Consider the following 15,335-nt stretch of genomic DNA (forward strand, 5'->3'; position numbering starts at 1 on the left):
TAAGAATTTAAGAATTTAAGAATTTAAGAATTTAAGAATTTAAGAATTTAAGAATTTAAGAATTTCAGAATTTAAGAATTTAAGAATTTAAGAATTTAAGAATTTTAGAATTTAAGAATTTAAGAATTTAAGAATTTAAGAATTTAAGAATTTAAGAATTTAAGAATTTAAGAATTTAAGAATTTAAGAATTTAAGAATTTAAGAATTTAAGAATTTAAGAATTTAAGAATTTAAGAATTTAAGAATTTAAGAATTTAAGAATTTAAGAATTTAAGAATTTAAGAATTTAAGAATTTAAGAATTTAAGAATTTAAGAATTTAAGAATTTAAGAATTTAAGAATTTAAGAATTTAAGAATTTAAGAATTTAAGAATTTAAGAATTTAAGAATTTAAGAATTTAAGAATTTAAGAATTTAAGAATTTAAGAATTTAAGAATTTAAGAATTTAAGAATTAAGAATTTAAGAATTTAAGAATTTAAGAATTTAAGAATTTAAGAATTTAAGAATTTAAGAATTTAAGAATTTAAGAATTTAAGAATTTAAGAATTTAAGAATTTAAGAATTTAAGAATTTAAGAATTTAAGAATTTAAGAATTTAAGAATTTAAGAATTTAAGAATTTAATTTAAGAATTTAAGAATTTAAGAATTTAAGAATTTAAGAATTTAAGAATTTAAGAATTTAAGAATTTAAGAATTTAAGAATTTAAGAATTTAAGAATTTAAGAATTTAAGAATTTAAGAATTTAAGAATTTAAGAATTTAAGAATTTAAGAATTTAAGAATTTAAGAATTTAAGAATTTAAGAATTTAAGAATTTAAGAATTTAAGAATTTAAGAATTTAAGAATTTAAGAATTTAAGAATTTAAGAATTTAAGAATTTAAGAATTAAAAAATTTAAGAATTTAAGAATTTAAGAATTTAAGAATTTAAGAATTCAAGAATTTAAGAATTTAAGAATTTAAGAATTTAAGAATTTAAGAATTTAAGAATTTAAGAATTTAAGAATTTAAGAATTTAAGAATTTAAGAATTTAAGAATTTAAGAATTTAAGAATTTAAGAATTTAAGAATTTAAGAATTTAAGAATTTAAGAATTTAAGAATTTAAGAATTTAAGAATTTAAGAATTTAAGAATTTAAGAATTTAAGAATTTAAGAATTTAAGAATTTAAGAATTTAAGAATTTAAGAATTTAAGAATTTAAGAATTTAAGAATTTAAGAATTTAAGAATTTAAGAATTTAAGAATTTAAGAATTTAAGAATTTAAGAATTTAAGAATTTAAGAATTTAAAATTTAAGAATTTAGGATTTTAGAATATGGAATTTTAGAACTTATAAGCTTAAGAATACTAAAATTATTTTAGATTTGAGAATTTTTTTTTCTATATTGTTTAGAATTTTTTTTAAATCTTCAAATTTTTGTTTACTCAAATTTTTGGTTTTTTGAATTTCAGATTGCTAAAATTTTGAATTTCGAAATTTCTGATTTTATTTAAATTCAGATTCAGATTAAATTACGATTTTAGAAATTTCGGAGAAAAATTAAAATGTATTTTGATTTTTTTTGTTATAATAAAAACTATTAAAACAATTTTTTTTCGATTTTTTGAATTTCTGAAGCTTTTATTTGGAATGTTCTGATCTTTTTATTTTCGCCAAGAATATTTAAATTTAGAAAAAAAATATTTCTACCGATTAAATTCCATTCCAAAATTCGAAAGTGGAGGCCAGCTTCTGTTGCGTCCAATCAAGCTCATATTTGGCGCCCACCAGGACAAGCCCCAATAATAGTTTTTGTTACACATTCTAATGTCTATATCTTCGGGAAAAGTTTGTAATATTTGATTTACAAAATTAAAAATTGAATAAATCCAGTATAAAATTAAAAATAAATAAGATTGAAAATCATTACTCAAAACTTAAAAGAAATAAAATATTCAGAGCCGGAGATGTTAAGAAATGACAAGAAACATATAAAAAATAATTTCTACATAATCTTCATCTTCATTTTTCGACGTTTCGTACTAAGAAAATACAAACAAACATTTTCAGAAGAATATTCAATTAATAAAAATTATGAAATTCTTGCACTCAAATTATCGTTATTCCTGATAATATTTATCGTAATAACTTGAAAGTAATTCTATCTCTCTCAATTAATTTATTTATCAAAAATGCCATCCGCGTGAAATCCGCGCCTGAGCAAAATTAGCCAGCAAATCCGCGCCAGATCCGCACCGTCCGTAACAACCCTGTACCTCCTTAAAATTGCATTTTTATAAATTCATTTTGCTTTTTTTTCAAAAGGGACAAATACTTGGAGGAATAATTGTTATGACCTTGATTAACCTTTCATCAGTCGCACTTGAGTACTTTGTGAATGGTTCTCGTAAGGATGTTTGTAAGAGAAGCTGAAAACGCGACTTATCGAAGGATAAATCATGACAAATATCAACGATATTCTTTCAAAAACTTCGTGTCTACTCTATTTTTGAAAAAGATCATATTTTCAAAAAATATTCTGATTCTGAAAAAAAAATCAAATGGATTTCTTTTTTGCTAAATAAAAATTTCGGCAGATTTTCCAAGAAGCAATTCGTAAAAACTACAAAGTATTCCTTAAAAATTGGTCACATTCTAAATGTGTTATATATTCCAGCCACAGACAAACACAAAACAGCAGAATGCCCTCGAGAAGCCCATATGATTATCGCGCCACGTCTGCAAACGACCAAACGATGGATGATGGTACTAATTATGAGCATCATCGCTCTTTTTTTATTTCTCTGGATATGCAGACATCTTCAACAGAAGACAAAAACAAAAATAAAAACAGCTAAGGTGTGTGAGGGGGAGTCCAGCTCCAGTGCGCCAACCACAAGCAAAAGAAGTGAAGAACCCCCCCAGAGTTTGGGATTACCTTTTGATCTGGTCATTCGTTCGTTCTGTGGGCTATCTCACGACCTGGCCATTTTCCCACGACTAATAAATGGTAATTATATACCACTTGATGGGGCAGTGTTGCCGGCTGTGCAGCTATAAATAAACTCATTCAGAGTCACAAACTTTTCTTGCCAAGAAAAAACTTACAAAAATGTCATCTACGACATTGCTCTCAATTTGTCGTATGCATGTAACACCTGAGAGAGACGCAGCATACTTTTTGCTACAGCTCTAAGCCCTGGAGGATTACCTTCAAGTAATTGCCGCTGCAAACATGGAAGAGCTTTTCTGATACATCTGCTTCGCTTTGCCGCTTCCAGATGGGAAAAGGATTGTGCCCTTTATGCAGAGGAATTCTGCGGCAAAATGTTTCAGAATTGATTCTGGTTTTGTATCAGTTTGCTTCAATGGAAGAAGTCACATCGTTTTTTTTTTTGGTTTCGTTTTTTCAAATCGACGTTGTCGTGCTATCTTGCCGCACGTCGCGTTTTAATGTTTGAAAAACCGAGTTATCATTTGAAATGTTTACGGTAGTTGTGCATTTACGTGTGTCAAACGCGTTCTGACCTGAAATTCCTTTAGCCAATTGTCGCACTTACAGCAATTTTCAAGGTGTGTAAAAATAGCACGACAAGATTGAAATTGGAGGATCTGTGAAGGGCAAAGGGTGAGGCATTTTGAGCAGCACAAAATAGCGTTCTTACTTCAATTTGGCTCAAGATAGCACGACAACGACGAAATGTTGACGGATGTTTAATGTTCATACAAAAACACTAACAAAAAAATTCTAAAACATACGTATTTCCTAAGATGAAATTTTCTGTTTGTCTTTGGCAAAGTTGTGGGTTTAGGTTAGGACAAGTAAAAAAAAGATAGAGTCGGTCTCTTTGGGAGCGTTCTTTTATTACGTAACGCAAAATTCGGGATTTTTGACCCCCCCCCCCCCTGTTTGTAACGAATCGTAAAAGATTAGCGATTCCCCGCAAAATTTAAATATAAAGGTATAAAGGAGTTTTTGTTTTGGCCAAGTTAATACGATATTTTGAACAAATAGGGTAGAGAACCCAGTTTTCACCCACCCACCTTGAATTTATTATGCAGGTTTACATATTCATTCATTTCTAGCTCTGATTGAAACTTTTCTAATGAATTTCTATTGTTTATCAAGTTTTTATAAGCACTTCAAAAAAAAGCCTTTTTACAGCCGGGATATTTTTTGTCAATTCCGACTAGAGCGGGTAATAATGTAAATGAGAGTAAACAACTCATTTTGTCCGAAAATAATGTAAATGAATAATTCATTGCTTCACTGCATGTCTAAATTTCGTGAAATTCTAGAGATTCATCTGTTTTAAATGTTGACCAAAGATTATTTCAATAAAATAAAGTGGGCGATTTTTGGGGTCATGAAAAACCTTGCGATCCAATTTTCGCCCAGGGCAAAATCTACTACAGTCATCCCACATATTCGGAACACCCACAAATTCGGAACAATTTTGTGAATAGTATGCCAAATGCATTTTTTCTGGCGCCCCTGCTATTTTTAGGACCTTTATTTGGACATTCTTTTGCTATTTCACAAGTAAAAGTAGTTCTTTTGGGACAAAAAACTGCATTTCGAGACTATTTTATTCAGAGCCTCAGCAAAACACTGCCTCCAAATTGCCTGTTCCATAATTGTGGAATGTTATTGTGCCTCCCACAATTGTGGAACACCTGGATTAAACTGATATTTTCACAAAAAAAGTTATCAGACCATTCATAAAACATCACTAAGCTTGAGTTTCATTGAATTCAGTGAGTGAAGTCATTATTTTGTTAAAAATATGTACTCCAAGAGAGAATCAAAGTTTGTTTACATCCGTAAGAAAAAAGTGTTCCGAATTTGTGATTGTTGTTTTTCTTTAAAAACTTGATATAAAAGTTAAAATTTGCAGTTGTTCGATACAGCTTTCGATAGATCGCAAGAGTAGCTTTCAAATGAAGGTAAAAGCTAATCATTATGTTCAATTATCGATTTGTTATGATTTATTGAACATTGGCCGATCTGTAAACTGTTCCGAATATGAGGGATGAGTGTACTCACGTTTAAGTTTGACACCTTTTTTACACGGAGTTCACACACACTAACAAACGTTTGTTTTGATATTGTGCGTGAGCGCCGTGTAAAAGTGGCGTACGAAATCGGCAAAAAATCAACTTTTTTCGCTAAAATTGCGATAACTTCAAAATTTCAGCGATGACCTATACTTGTTGGGGTACTATTTTTTTTTTGTAATTAAAATACGCAACTTTGATTTATTTTTGCCAATTTCGCAAAAAATGTCAACGTCATTTTTCGATTTAAAATCAAATTTGCAATCAAAAAGTACTTCATCGGGACTGGCAACACCAGCCAGCAACAGTCAACTGTTCGGAGCTCCTCAAACTTTTCGTTTTTTTCGCCGTAATTAACAGTGTTTACCCGCGAGTTTGCTGCTCCAGCATGCCAAGGGCCGGCCGTGGCCGTGGCAGTTCGAGTGCGGCCTCGAAAAACCCGCGAAGTTCATCTACCGGCAGAGTGCAGAAAGGTAAACATACCAACGCCGCATCGACCGCCATCGCGCACGGGAGCGTGCCCGGTGACGTCACCGATCCTTCTTTTTTACACGTGTCACACCGTCCACGTGAGTCCCCAGTACGGACGAGACAATCGACCCGGGCATCCGGAAGTACTTCCGACCAGCAGCAGCAGCAGCAGTCCACCAGCACTACGACAACAACCACTTCCAACGTTCCCACCAGCAACGAATTTGAGATGCTGAGTGGAGAAGAAAACAACACCGCCAGTGACAGCAGCAGTGCTGGCGACGACGATGACGATGATGAACTTGCGCGCAAGCAAGAAAGCAGAAAAAGTGTAACTCTCCGAAGGAACGACGACCACCTCCAATTTTTGTTTTGGATACGTTGGCGGACGATGTTGACGAGTTGCTTGAGGGACTCCAATATTGTCTTAAAATTAGTAAAACTTCGGTGCAAGTGATTACGCATAAAAACAGAATTTCGACTTGGTAGTGAAGAAGTTGAAGTTGCGAAACTTCAAATTCTTCACATTTGACCCAGCAGAGAAGGTCCCAGTGAAGATCGTCCTTCAGGGATATCCGGACCGCCCGATCTCCGACCTGGAAGAACACCTGTCGGGCGTCAAGGTTAAGCCTCGAGAGGTTAAGGTGCTCTCGAAATCGACAACGGTGACAGGTACGTACACATTGTACCTCCTGTACTTCGATCGTGGGTCGGTCAAAATCCAGGACCTACGGCAGATCAAAGCACTGGACGGCTTCTTCGTGACGTGGCGATTCTACACGAAGAATCCGACCGACGCAGCGCAATGCCACCGCTGTCAAAAATTCGGACACGGTTCAAGAAACTGTAATCTTCCGCCCCGGTGCGTTAAGTGCGGTGAGACCCACTTCACCGAAAGGTGCAATCTTCCGCGGAAAGACCAGCTGGGGAAAACGCCCAGCAGCACAAAGCGCGCGTCAAGTGTGCGAACTGTGGTGGAAACCACACGGCGAATTTCCGTGGCTGTGCCGCGCGGAAAAAGTACCTCGAGGAGCAGGACAAGAAGAAGAAAGCGCCAGCGTCCCGCCAACCTCCAAAGACTTCGAGCACGAACGCTGCAGCAGCTGGCGGCGGAGCGGTTCCATCGACCAACCCAGCGTTCCCTCCCGGTTGGGGAGGTTCGTACGCTAGAGTAGCCGCTTCTGGGAGCGGTACTTCACCGGGACAAGCAGACGTTACCGGAGATGATCTCTTCACGCTTCCCGAGTTTTTCGCTCTTGCTGGAGAGATGCTCACGCGCTTTCGTGCCTGCCGGAACAAGGCAGAACAATTCCAAGCTCTGAGTGAGCTTATGATGAAGTATATCTACAACGGATAAGCTGCCTTGTGCAGCGAAGTTTTCGACGTCAAAAGACAAAACAAACTGTGATCTAGTTTTAAGCTTTTCTATCTCTATCCTTTTCCTTAGCAAATTTAGAAGGTTTTTTTTTAAATAATTTTTCCTTCTGTTGGCAAATCCATTGTTAGAATATCCAATTACATCAAAATGAACTATAGTACAAATCATAGTTGAAAGGTACTCCAAAACTCTATTAGGTTATAAGAATTACGAAATTGTGAATTGATTATTTACTAATAAAAACTAATTGAATTGAATTGAAAAGTACTTCAGTGAAATGTTGATAAAGTGCACCCTTTTCAAGTTATAGCCATTTTTAGGTAACTTTTTTGAAAAAAGTCGCAGTTATTCATTTTTTTTTTTTAAATTAGTGCACATGTTTGCCCACTTTTGAAAAAAATATTTTTGAAAAGCTAAGAATATTCTCCATATTTTGCTTTTTCGGACTTTGTTGATACGACCCTTAGTTGCTGAGATATTGCCACGCAAAGGTTTAAAAACAGGAAAATTGATGTTTTTTAAGTCTCACCCAAACAACCCACCATTTTCTAATGTCGATATCTCAGCAACTAATGGTCCGATTTTCAATGTTATGAACCATTCGTGATCTTTAAAAAAAAAACATTAAAAAAAATTAAACCAAGACTAACATTTTAAAAGAGCGAAATATTTGTCCCTTTTAATATGTCATCTAAAACATATCAAAAAACTAATCATTTTTATAAAGTATAGAGAGGAAATGCAACTTTCCCACAGAAAACTGGGGACAATGTAGCTGTCAAACGAGGTCAAACTTTTAAAGTCACTCACAAAATGAACTAGGATTAAGATTTTTTGTTGACCTATATTTCATTGTCAAGCTCAGTATATATTCGTAGAGAAAAATTTCTGCAAATTGCATTTTTGAACAACCTAGCAAAGAACGAAAATTACTAAAAATAGGTCATTCTGAAAAAAATATTTCCAGAAATAATAAAATAAAATAATTAAATAAATACTTTGCATAAATAAAAACTACAATTTTATTGGTCAAGTTTATTCGAGTAACAAGATTTGGGTGAAATTTTTGTTTGCTCTTGAGAGTTTTGTCTTTTTTAAAAGTTGTCATTGATTCATAAAAAGCAGTAACCTATACGTATTTTGTTCAAATCAAGGCTGTGAAGTCGGGTAGCTTTTGAAGAGACCAGAACACCGGCTTCTGAAGAATTAGGGACACCGACTTTTCAGAAACTTCCGATTTCAACTCCGGGTGCGCCGACTCCACAGCACTGCTTTAAACTTTGCACAGTGGGGCCTAAACCCATGAAATTGATTATGGAAGATTTATTTTTTAACCCAAAAATAGTGATTGTTGGTATACATCCTGACAAATCGACTGGTAATTGGCACATCCACCGGATTGCCAAGAAAATGTATCTAATTTGCCTCATTTTTCGGTTTCGATTGACTACATTTTCTGGAATAAATTTAGTAAAGGAAGTTTACTGAAGTCTTCATAGACATCAATGTCTCATCGGGACATTACAAATTACATGCATGCCAAGAAATGGAATAAAATAACAGGTTCAAATCTTAGACGACACTTTGATAACAAAATTGTTCTTAAACCTTTCAAATTTCGACAAACAAGACAATCTGTAAAGGGTTAGGAATGATTTTTTTTAATGATTGACATTTGAGACAAGTTTCAGGAAACTTCATCATGTTATGGAAAAATGTTGGAGTTTGGTGTTCCGAAATTGCGCAAGACATAATGAAATCGTTTATTGTCCCGTCGTCCCCCTTTCTAAATGCTTTAAAAAAAAAAAAAAAAAACAACAAGACCTTATCTGAGTCAGCTGAGTAAAAATGTTTGGCAACAATGCACCCCTTTTATTAGGTTTTACACCGTGACGTCATTTGACAGCTCGTGTGCACTGTTTACATGGTCTTCGTCGATTGTCGATGAATTTCCCCGAACAAAATCGACGACCGCATCGAACTGTGCTAAGTCCATGTAAACAGTGCACTCCTTCTAACCTCCAAATCGAGTCGGCGTAAAACCTAATTGATGACATGATGATACACACAACACACACAAATTATCGCACATACCTTTCGCTTTCTTCTTTGTTGGGACTTCGTCCTTCCGTCCGTCCGTCCGCGCACGGATGATAATTCCAAGCAGACGTTAAACGCCCCCGCGCCAAGGTTTTCTCGCCTAACGACAATCGACACACAAGCACACACACGACACCAAAACTAGCTTCTCAACTTTCTCGGGGTGATTCCCATGAACTTCACACAATCAGCACTTAATAATTCCAATGAAAACAACAACAAAACACAGAAGAGGGCCGTCTTCTTGTTCCGTGGGAATGCAGCAGAAAATTTCTGGAGTGACGTAAGAGCCCTCAAAGCCCCCGCCACGTCCAGAGTCCCGACCTTTGCCTGGTCCAGGCAGCAGCTGCTGTTGGTGGCGTGTCGTGGAATGTCTCTTCCGATCTCCTCCACGAACGTCCTCCCCTTAATTTCTCTTCGTCGTGGCAACACCACCCAACGATGGCCTTTTGCCCTTTTCCCAGCGCACGAAAGGAAAAAAAATCTTCCTCCTCAAAATACCACCCGGAACATTCTCCGTCACACTCTTTTTCCGGAAACCCCGGAACTAATCACAACGGGAAGTGACGCGAAAGGGCATGATGGTCACGCGCGACGACCCGGAATCCGACGAACTGGACGCGCACACAATATTTTCACCCCGATTTGTGGACCGCCGTAAAAGTGGTCCGTTCTGTTCGTTTGACGTTTGGCGAATGAAAAATCGATCGCACGGCTGGTCCTCTTCGTTTCTTGTGGGCGCGCACTGATTTTGATGTTCGCCACTGGAACCAGAAAAACACGGCGGAACTAGCTCGCGACGGAACTTGGCCGGGTGGAAAGGGTCGCGAACGCGGCGAGACACATTTCTTGAACAGGTTTGCACAATTTTGAAACGAAATCAGCGTAATTTTACCGAAAATTGAGGATTAAATTTGTTTACACGATTTTGATTGCGTGAGGAAGTTTTGCATCTGTCACTTTCCAAAGTGCTTTGACGTTTACAGGTGTGATGGATTTGACAGATTGAGCAATTTAAAAGGTACACGTTACCCAAAACTTGCTCAAAATAAATTTTATTCTACTGATTCAAAATTATTATTTTATGGCTTTTTTGTTTTCTCCGTTTTCACAGATTTTAAGCAAGATTTCAAGTCAAATGTTGGTCGGGAACTAGGCCAATCGCATTTAATTTTTTTACGATTTGTATTACGTTGAGTCTGTCGAAAACACTTTCTGTGAGCTTTAAGGCTGGTATGCAGATCGGAAGGAAAGGGGTCAAGGAACAGCTTTACGAACAGCAGAACAAAGTAGAGGGAGCGATTTCTTGGGGCTTTTCTTCACCCTCTCTGGCTTGCTTTCGCTGCCGCTGCTGTCCATTTGACTTTTTTCTTGACCGGTTCCTTCCGAAGTGCGCATACCGCTTTAATTTAGTTAATTTATAGCCAAAGTGCTGATTGCTCGAACACACAAATGTGTTTAGAAAATAATGGTACGCAAGGGGCTGGAAACTCTAATATTTTTTTTTAAATACTGAGTATATTAACGATATTCCAGTATACTTGTTAGTATACTAACCGAAACGCAATAAACTGTTAGTATATTAAGATACTCTCAGTATATTGGTAAGTATACTGGCGCTATGTAAAGGAAATAATAAGTATACTAACATATATTTTGATATACTGGTTGACATAATAATTATAGCTCTAAGAGTTTCCAACCCCTTGATGGTACGTTTGTTTGAGTTCTACTTCCGCACTGAGTACCGCACTCAGAGCTGTCAAAGTGTTTGTTTGAAGAAACTCGCGCTAGTTCCGCACGAGTTTTGCCGCCATCTTGGAACTGAAACTGTAGTGCCGCACTCGATATTTTTTCAGTTTTATGCGAGTTCCACACTGTAACTGAAATTCGCACTTTGCTGAGTTCGTTTTCGCACTTTTTTATACGATTTTTTCAGTTCGACTGCGATTACACAAAAAAGTGTAATCGTATTGGGCATCTACACTCAAACCCCGATGGTTTGATACCAACTTTTGTCAAACGAACGGGGTCACTTTTTAGTTTGCCACCCTTTTTACACGGAGTTCATTGTTATCCGAGCATTCGTTGGTGAAGGTTGTCTGAATCAACATGACTCGTCGCGTCCCGGCGCAAAACGCCGGCAATATTGCCCTACCTGCGGCTCAAGCAGGCAAAAAAGTGGGAATTTCCAAAAGGAAGGTTGAGGCCTCAACTGATGGCCAAAAACCGGGGATTTCCAAGAGGAAGGTGCTTTTGGAAGTGACATCGAACAGCAAAAAGACGAAAAAGAGCGACGGTACTGTACCGATGGATGAGGAGGAGGAGAACTCTTCATCGCACGAGGAGCAACTTTTGAAGAACAACAAGTTTGCTGGACTGCCTGACGAGGACCAGGTAGCGGAAGCAAAGGAGAATGAAGTGAAACAGCGAAAGGAGAAACTGCCTCCTTTTTATGTGCGGCAATCAGCAGCAACGATCGACTTTCGAGCGGGGCTGGTTGAACTCATCAAGTCTGGGAAAGTCCTAGGCAACATTCGTCTGTGTCAGGACGGATTTAAGGTGCTGGTGCAATCCAGGCAGCACTATCAACTGGTCAAGGATTACTTGACCGAAAACGAGGCGGAGTACTTTACCCATGATGTCGTCATGGATAAGCCGTACAAAATCGTCGTCAGAGGTCTGTACGACATGCCAGTGGAGGAATTAGCTGCCGAGCTAAAAGTTTTGAAACTGGATGTGTTGGCCGTGCACAAAATGAGCCGACGCAACAAAGACATCAAGTACCGTGACCAGCTCTACCTGCTGCATTTGGCTAAGGGATCGACGACGCTTCCTGAGCTGAAGGCAATCCGAGCGGTTTTCAACATTATCGTGTCGTGGGAGCGATACCGACCAGTGCACCGTGACGTCACACAATGCTTCAACTGCCTGGGTTTCGGGCACGGAGGTAAGAACTGCCACCTAAAGCGTCGTTGCGCCAAATGTGGTACCGATGCGCACATCACATCCCAGTGCATCCAAGATTCGCTGGTGAAGTGCCTCAACTGCAACGGTGAGCACTCGTCAACCGACCGAAAGTGCCCCAAGAGAGCTGAGTTCGTGAAAATTCGGCAGCAAGCATCGACGAAGAATCAGCCTCAGCGTCGTAGAACTCCTCCAGCCCTGGTGGAGCAAAACTTTCCACCTCTTCAACCGCGACGCCAGGTCCCGTTGCCGTTGGATCCCAGGAAGAGAGCTGAGATGAATCATCCACGGCCGGGTTCCAGCCAGGAGCCGAGACCGCCACCACCGGGCTTCAGCCAGGAGCCAAGACCAACCCAAGAACCAGCAGTTGAGGAAAATGGTAATGATCTTTACACCTCAACCGAACTCCTCAATATTTTCAAACAGATGTCCGCTGCACTGCGTGGATGCAAAACCAAGACCCAGCAGATTGAAGTGCTGACCTCGTTCGTCATCCAGTATGGATCGTAGGTCCCTCAAGCTGCTGAATTGGAACGCTTGCTCCATTAGGAGGAAGAACTTTGAGCTGGTGGATTTTCTTCGCGAGAAGGAGATCGACGTAGCTGCCATCACGGAAACTCATCTGAAGCCCGGTGAAAAAGTTTATCTGCAAAACTACAAGATCGCGACGCAGCTCGATAGGACCGCCTCTGGAGGAGGAGGTGTGCTTGTCGCTGTTCATCGTGATCTCAAGCCACGCCGGCTGCCACACTTCAAGCTGGACATCATCGAGGCTGTTGGGGTGGAAATTCCCACTTCGGTTGGCCCAGTACTCTTCATTGCTGCATACTGCCCACGTCAGGTGAATTCCAGAGATGGTTCAGCAGCAAAACTGAAGAGCGATATCCAGAAGCTGACACGGCGGAGCGCAAAGTACATCATCGCTGGTGACCTCAACGCGAAGCATGAAGTTTGGGGCAACAGCAGGAGGAATCGGAACGGAGTGATTCTGCACAACGATCTGCAAAACGGATACTACAACGTTGTGAGTCCGGATCGTCCAACGAGGGTGGCTCGGTCTGGGAATCACTCAATCATCGACTTCTTCATTACCAATATGGCTGAGAACGTGGCTCATCCTGAGGTGTTTGAAGAGTTGAGTTCTGATCACTATCCGGTGGTTGTGGAGGTTGGAGCTTCCGTTACTCCGCAGCGGCAACCAACCCGGAAAGATTACCACAACGTTGACTGGCAGCAGTTTCAGCAAGTGGTCGACAGCAACATCGACTATGATCAACACCCGGAAACTTCTGCTGATATTGATCGTTCGCTGGAGGTGATCCAGCAGGCTATCAACCAAGCAGAGGCTGCCAACGTTCGGGAGGTTCCTGTTAATTTTAAGGTAACTGATATTGACGTAGATACTAAACACTTGATTAGACTTAGGAATGTTTATAGGAGACAATATCAACGGACTGGGGACTATGACAAAAGATTTCAGTGAACAATTTGAACAAAATCATACAAGACCGACTTGACAATATCAGAAATCAAGAATTTTCAAAACATGTAAGCCAGCTTGGGAATTATTCAAAACCATTTTGGAAACTTTCAAAAGTTCTTAAAAACAAACCAAAGCCTATTCCTCCTCTTATTGTTGAGGATTCTCCCTTGATTACATCCGAGGAAAAGGCAAATGCACTTGGGCTTCATTTTGTTAGTTCACATAATCTTGGCGCTTCCATGACCAGCCGTAAAGAAACATCAGTTACCAATAGTATTTCAACAATTAATAGCTCTACTTTTGAATTTCCTGCAGATTCCCATGTTTCTGGTGAGGAAGTCAAAGTTGCAGTAAAACAAATGAAAAATATGAAAGCTCCTGGCTTTGATAACATTTTTAATCTGGTGTTGAAAAAACAGAGTGATCAGTTCTTTCAACATCTAGCCAATATTTTCAATAAATGTTTGCAACTTGGTTACTTCCCCACCAATTGGAAGCTGGGCAAAGTCATACCAATTTTGAAGCCTCAAAAGATCCAACATCGCCAACAAGTTATCGTCCCATTAGTCTTTTGAGTAGTCTGTCCAAACTCTTTGAGAAGGTCATCTATTCAAGGCTTTTGGATTTTACCAACGATAATAATATAATTTTGAACGAGCAGTTTGGCTTCCGAAAGGGACATAATACTGCTCATCAGCTTACGAGAGTAACTAAAATCATCAAGCAGAACAAGCTTGAGTCTAAATCAACTGCTATGGCTTTGTTGGATGTTGAGAAGGCTTTTGACAATGTTTGGCATGATGGTTTGATACATAAACTGTATTTATACGGTTTTCCAATGTATCTTATCAAAATTATCCAGCACTATCTTTCGGAGAGATCGTTCAAGGTTTTTCTGAATGGGATTGCTTCTGGATTATTCAACATTGATGCTGGGGTTCCCAAGGAAGTATTCTTGGCCCACTTCTGTACAATATTTTTACATCTGATTTGCCTACTCTTCCTGGTAATGGTGTGTTGTCACTTTTTGCTGATGACACTGCCGTTATTTATAAGGGTAAAATAACCAGATATTTAGTTGGCCGTCTTCAGAAGGGTCTTGACGTTCTTTCCGAATACTTTGGCGACTGGAAAATTCGCATAAATGCAGCCAAAACTCAAACCATCATTTTTCCACTTTCCAAATCGGCCAGATTTGCCCCAAAGGATGATGTTTTGATTAAAATGAATGATGTTTCAATACCCTGGTCAAAGGAAGTTGTCTATTTAGGTCTCATACTTGACTCGAAACTATTGTTTCGGCAGCATGTAGATAAAATATTGAACAAGTGCAGCATTCTCATCAGGTGTTTGTATCCTTTAATTAACAGAAAATCAAAGCTATCTTTGAAAAATAAGCTAGCAGTTTACAAACAAATAATTTACCCCGTTATTGAGTATGCAGTACCTGTTTGGGAGTGTTGCGCTAGAACTCATAAATTGAAGCTCCAGCGTGTCCAAAACAAGGTACTCAAAATGGTTTTGAATGTTCCTGGCTGGACAAGATCAAGTGAGGTTCATGAGTTAGCAGAAGTAAAAATGTTGGATCAGAAAATTCAAGAAAAATGTTTGAAATTCAGGGAAAAATGTGCTATTTCTGAATACCCCTTGATTCAAGGATTGGTTTAGTTTATTGTAAGTTTAAGTTAGTTTTAGGTTAGGTTATGTTTTCTCAACATTTTTTTTCCTCATTGTACCTAGTGTTACAAAAATGATAAATCATGTACTTTTAAAGTTATAAAAATGAACAGTGTTTAAATCACGAAAAGCAAACTAAAGCTGAAGAGCCACAGCTGACCACTTATTATGTAAACCAAATGTAATTATTATAAGAAAGATTCAATAAAGTATAT

At 38.1% G+C, this 15,335-nt stretch overlaps 1 protein-coding gene across 1 annotated transcript in view; it reads right to left on the minus strand.

Annotated features, from left to right (window-relative positions):
* Window positions 1-9,959, minus strand: part of LOC6033410 (synaptojanin-1) — a 56,620-nt gene extending 46,661 nt beyond the window's left edge. Inside the window, exon 1 of the mRNA XM_038257796.1 lies at window positions 8,988-9,959. The gene's annotated coding sequence lies outside the window, so the exon portion shown is untranslated. The remainder of the gene's footprint in view (window positions 1-8,987) is intronic.
* Between the last annotated feature and the right edge of the window lie 5,376 nt (window positions 9,960-15,335).

The sequence above is a fragment of the Culex quinquefasciatus genome, chromosome 2 (assembly GCF_015732765.1).
Source record: "Culex quinquefasciatus strain JHB chromosome 2, VPISU_Cqui_1.0_pri_paternal, whole genome shotgun sequence".
NCBI lineage: Eukaryota > Metazoa > Arthropoda > Insecta > Diptera > Culicidae > Culex > Culex quinquefasciatus.